The sequence below is a fragment of the Cyclopterus lumpus genome, chromosome 15 (genome assembly GCF_009769545.1).
Source record: "Cyclopterus lumpus isolate fCycLum1 chromosome 15, fCycLum1.pri, whole genome shotgun sequence".
NCBI classification, from domain to species: Eukaryota; Metazoa; Chordata; class Actinopteri; order Perciformes; family Cyclopteridae; genus Cyclopterus; species Cyclopterus lumpus.
In genome coordinates this window covers 12,195,869-12,201,868 of record NC_046980.1, presented here as the reverse complement: position 1 = coordinate 12,201,868, position 6,000 = coordinate 12,195,869, and positions in this window count along the sequence as shown.

Below are 6,000 nucleotides of genomic sequence, written 5' to 3'. Positions count from 1 at the left end.
CACTCGCCGTGTGACCACAAAGGGCCCTTGCCACTTGGCGAGGAGTTTGGAGCTGGAAGAAGGAAGCAATACAAGTACCTTCTTTTCCAGTGTGAATTGTCTCAGCCTGGCCCCTCTGTCGTACAGGCATTGTTGACGCTCCTGGGCCTGGAGCAAATTCTCACGTGACATCCTACCCAGTGTGTGGAGCTTTGCTTGCAGGTCCAGGACGTACTGGATCTCGTTTTTGCTGGTGCTCGGCCCCTCCTCCCAGTTTTCCTTAATCAGTTTGAGCACCCCCCTCGGAGTCCTGCCGAACAAAAGTTCAAAGGGAGAAAATCCTGTGGAGGCCTGGGGGACCTCCTGCACTGCAAACAACAGAGAGTCAAGCCATTTATCCCAATTACGTTCATCTTCATTAGTAAATGTACGGATCACGGACTTCAAAGTCTTATTCAGACGCTCCACCAGACAGTCTGTGACCTGAAACAGCGCCTGTGCGACACTCTTTGCAGAAATGTTGTGCAATGGCACTGCCTCCGGATATCGTGTTGCATAATCCACCAGGACTAACACAAAGCGATATCCGCGTGCACTCCGGTGAAATGGCCCGATGAGGTCCATAGCGATTCGCTCGAACGGAACCTCCATTAATGGCAGAAGTTTTGGAGAATGTAGCAGGCGGCTGTTTCTGCAGTGGAGATTATTTCAAAATGACTTATAATAGAGAGTGTCTGGGAAAATTATATTTGCTCCCTTTCTTTTTTTTGTGATCTGATCCGTGGCCCAATCCGTTGCACCACTGATCAACGTCAGATGAACAGGTGTCCTCACTGTCACTATACTATTGGATCTCTCTCCTCTCCTCTCCTTAGAGCAAGAAGAAATACATCAGCAATACATTCACTGATATTAGTGTCAGTGTTATTTGATGCAATGCAGCAACAAGACGTCCTCCTCCGGCTCCACCCCGGTAGCTCTCGCTTTGATGGCAGGCTGGAGCTCTGTACACAATGTGAGACTAAACCTCTTGGCTTCACCTGATATTGATGTTGACAATGCTGCTGGCCTTCCGGGAGCTTAATTGAAATGCAGCTCAGTTCACCACTGAGGTGAATAGATGTGATTGCATTGCTGTGCCCACGTAAGGGTGAGGAAGGAAGTGGAGCCCCTCCGACTTGCACAGTCTCTGTCTCTGACCATTGTAAGTTTTGGAGAGTGTAGCAGGCGGTTGTTTCTGCAGTGGAGATTATTTCAAAATGACTTATAATAGAGAGTGTCTGTTGATAACAACACAAAGTTTTAAATAGTCTCAAATAGTTATGCTACGAAAAGCAATTTTGCGAGCTGTCTGTCTTCAAACCATATTTCTTAACTCAAATTCCAATCACTAACATGAATATTCCTCAAATTTACTCTGTTTCTGATGTGCTCCTAAAACTTACTGACAGCCTGAGTTTAATTACTTAGTCTCCCACAAAATTGCTCCAATCTCGATGACATTTGTTTCAAATTACATATACAGCTCAGCAGAGTTTTGGGATATTTACACAATGTTTCACAGTGGGACCCAACAAAAGCTGATGAAGTCATGCAGGCATCTCAGACAATGACCAATGGCTGAACTAATGGCCGCAGTATATATTTACTGTCTGTACATCTCTAGGTTTTGCAAATATTTTTACATTAGCCATTAAAATTATTATTATGATTTAATAGATTCTACAGATTCATATATGGGACTAATATGCTCTTATGCATGGTGGTCTGCATACGTTTTAGTCAGAGATTAAGTGCTTGAGATGTCACTGCAATGAGCTGTAAAAAAGATAATGCTGAGAAATTAATGATAAATAATTCAAACAGAGCTTACAGTTGGACCAGACAGCTGGTACATATTGCAAAATATAAAGCGAACATAACATGTACACCAATCCAGACAAATCAGATAGCTAGTGTAAAACATTATAATCTTTTTTCTCAATAAGTGTCCGGATGACAAAACATCAAGGTGTACTTGATGATGATGTCATTTCACAATATTCACAGCATGTTATCATGCAGCATGATCTCAGCTCCACATTTTTATTTCATAAAGCCATTTGCTGCCATTCCTTTAAGATATTTCCTGGTTCATATGCTAAAATGTTATTTATTTATTAGTTTATTGTATGGAGATCTTGATAATTGTCCTGTCAATTTCTATGATTGCATGACTGATGTCAATACTGTTCAAGAATTGTAAATAGTTAGCAAGCAAGCAAATCATTTAAACTATATACTGTCGCTAAAAGTAATGGACAAAAAGATTACTGCTGGTAACAGTGGACACATTTAAGAATTTGACACAATCTATGGAAAGAAATAACAAAAACTCTCTGAGACCAAGTGAAGAAGTAACATCTGCTAAATAAGTCAAGTACAGTTGAGGAGGTTCACTAATGTTAATGGATGGACAGGTATGAACAACAACGATGATAAGACCAGGACAACATATAAATCAATTTGCTGTCAAATGATATCTATGCATCACGTTGCTGAACAGACTTCAGTCTCCCTGTTTACACCATCAGTCATTCACAAAGAGGTCGGGAACACATTTGTAGATGTTCTTCCAGTCGTAGATGCAGGTTCTATATCTGCGGTACACTTTGAGTCTCATGAGATGAATATTTGTATTTTTCTGGGGATTGTAGCATACCTATAACTGGGAATCTAATATTAAAAGATACCGTACAATCTCTGTGTTTTACTCATGAGAGGAAATCACAATAATGAGTTAGAGTTGTATTGCATTTGGTTTCATTTCTTAAGTATTTAACATGTGTATATGTTTTCATTCATTAAACAACGAGGTGATTTATCAAATTCATATATTTTCCAAATGGCTGCTGTCGACTCTTTAGATGCCAATACATATGAAGAAGTAATAGTAAAGGAACAGGTTTATAAATGTTGTCAAATTAATGGTTATATGCATCAGTTTCCATTACATGGAAAGCTTTGATGGATTACTTTATTGTTCATAATGTATTGACTGTATGGCGTTCCATGTCTTCTCTTCATGCAAGATGATTTAGGATTTAGAGGCGTAAAGCATTATTCCAACTAAAAATAGAAGAACATGTATCTTATGTGTGATCATCTTTCAAGAAGATCCCCAGAGGAGGAACACTTGACTTTAAACTCAGTGCTGAGTCATATCTGACATCTTTTCCCAGACGTGGTACTTTAGCAGGGGCATATTGATCAAAGGCAAACAAAGGAGAACTATTAGATGGTGTAAACACTTTCATGGGAGGAGCTTCAATCACAGATAATCGTTGATAAGCAACAACAAACACACAAACACAGCAGGAAATTAATTCACTAGGCTTTGGGAAGGTGAAACTAATTCAACAGGCAGATATATACGTGGAACATGGGGACACAGTCCTGATAATATTCAAACAAAAAAATACAATGATAAAAGCAGGAAAAAGGTTTAACTTGGAGTACATGGTGTAGGAAGGCCTTTCTTTAGACTACCTCTACAGCTGCATCATTCGGACAGTTTGACACAAACATATAATGAATGACAAACAAATAGAGAGATTTTGTTTCATGTCAGACATGAAGAAAAACAATAGATTGAATGTTGATAGATACAAAAACAACTCAATCCTGTCAGGTGTTCAAATGAAGATGAAAACCAAGATCAAAATAATCAATGGAAACTAAAGATTGGGTCTGGTCCTCTTACTGAGAAAAGAAAAACTGTGGTGTCATGGCAACTATGAGGCTTTAAATTGAACTGTTGTTGTCAGATGAGCCCGTTCATTTAGCCTGTCACTCAAATAATTAAGTAGAATCCATCATGAATCATGAATCGGGGTTTCACAGCTGTTTGCAATTAGGAATGCAGATCTTCATATATTTGCAGAACAAACTGCAATACTTTTGTCTCTAGTCCTGCTGGGAGGTATCACCAAAGGCACGTTGGTCGGCGTTGTGTTGGACTTTCTTTGTTGTGAGTGTAACTTGGAATAAAGGAACAAAGCAAGAATTCTAAAGGAACAAAGCAAGAATTCCGCAAGAATAAAGTCATATTTCATATTGCTGGTGCTCCGGCTTATACTGACAATGCTTCAAATATAGAAATTAGAAACAGCTTAAAAGAATAGTTCAACATTTTGGGAAAAGAGTTAGACAAGAAGATTGATACTACTCTCATGTTTGTTTGTTTATGAAACATGAAATTACAATCAGTAAGCGTGCTTGGTATTAGGACTGTAAATGAGGAAATAGCACCTCTAAAGCTCACTTTAGACAAAATCTACTGGAAAAAAAGAAGAGAAGAAGAGACCAAGCTCAAACATTGAGAAGCCATATTTATTTTGTCTTTATGTTTTTCTCTGAGGCACGTGTAGCATGTGAAGAGAACAGAATTAGTCGAGTACAGTTGTGGAAGTTTGAGAAAACTAAGTCTAAATAGCGCTCATAGTGGCAGCTATTGGGTAGTGCAAATAAATAATACTGAATGTATGTGATTATATTAAAGAAGTGACATTGAATGTAATAATAGGTTAGATCACAGAAATATAGCACGATGCATTATGCAATCAATTAAATCAAGTAAAGAGCACAACATGTATTATGCAACTATAAACAAGTGAATAACTTTGAATGTGTGATGTGAGTTGGAGGCAGTGAAAGAGAAGACGACATGCTGTAATAAAGAAGGGGATGTAGGATGAAACGGGACACTACAGGACTGGTAAGAAAACGGTTGAAGAAGAGCAATAAAAGATTAAATATCCAATCGTGGAATTGGAAATTGGGGACGAAGAGAAAGTGAAGGACTTTCTCAAAGAAAACGGCTTTTCTCGCGAACCATTGAACAGACCACAGACTACGATGTGCTGGGAGATGGGATGTATTTAAGGCCCTGTTTCATGAAACATACTTTGTCGCACTTCATTTCGGCTTATTTTTGTTTCAACAGAGCTCTCAGACGGGGAAACTCGCTTGGAGGAAGCCGTCATTTCTTAACAGAAGTTAGTGCAGTCTGGAAGTGTGTTCAGGTATGAACAACCAAATGTTTTCATTCCCATATCGTCAAATACTGTTGCTTGGTCAATACCCCTCAGCATCAGAGATGGACACACAGAGGACCCCTTTAGTGGAAGGGAAGATAAACCAACTTTGAATGCAGTCTGCTGAGATGGGGCCGGTGGGGGATGGGTCAGACATACCCAGAACTTACATGAGACTGGTGTTCGTGTTCCGTAACAAACTAAAAGTACAATATTTGAGTTGAGCAACATCAACCATGCTCTTCTCCTCATCCTTACTACGTGGTTTTGTTGCCTCAACCTACATTTCAGTGAAGGCAGAAGTTTGTTGCAACAACAATAATGAAAAGGGGAAATATATCATTAAATTTGCTGTAAATGATATATATGAATCATGTTACTGAACATACTTCTGTCTCCTACAACATTTAACACAAAATGAAGGGATTTAGTATCACCAAAGACCTGTCGCCGTAAATGTCCGACCACAACGCTGTAATAATATCGTCTGAACTAATAACGTTAGCATCTTTAAAAGAACACATTGGAAACATGTTTGGTAACTCAACTATTGGGGCTGTGCTGTACATCAGACAAAACAGTTGAAAACCACGGAGCAACAAAAGATGATACCATGTATGGACCTCAACTCTCAGCAGCCATTGTGTTGTTTTGTCGAGTTTCTCTCACAGCTGGATTCCACCTCTGGCATCATCTGAGGCCTCTTTCTCGCTGAAACGATTCTTTGAAATTATTAAATGACATGATTCTTTGCTCAAAACCGCCGCCTCAACAAACCGGATCACTGTTTTTCACTATCAAACAACAAGACCCTGGCGTACAGTGGGGTGTTGTGTGCAGATTCATGAAACTTGTTATTTTGCATCTGCTGCAGAATTATTCCTCTGCTTCTGACAGTGAACGCACCAAAGAGGTGGAAATATTAAGTTACTGAATTTACTGATTT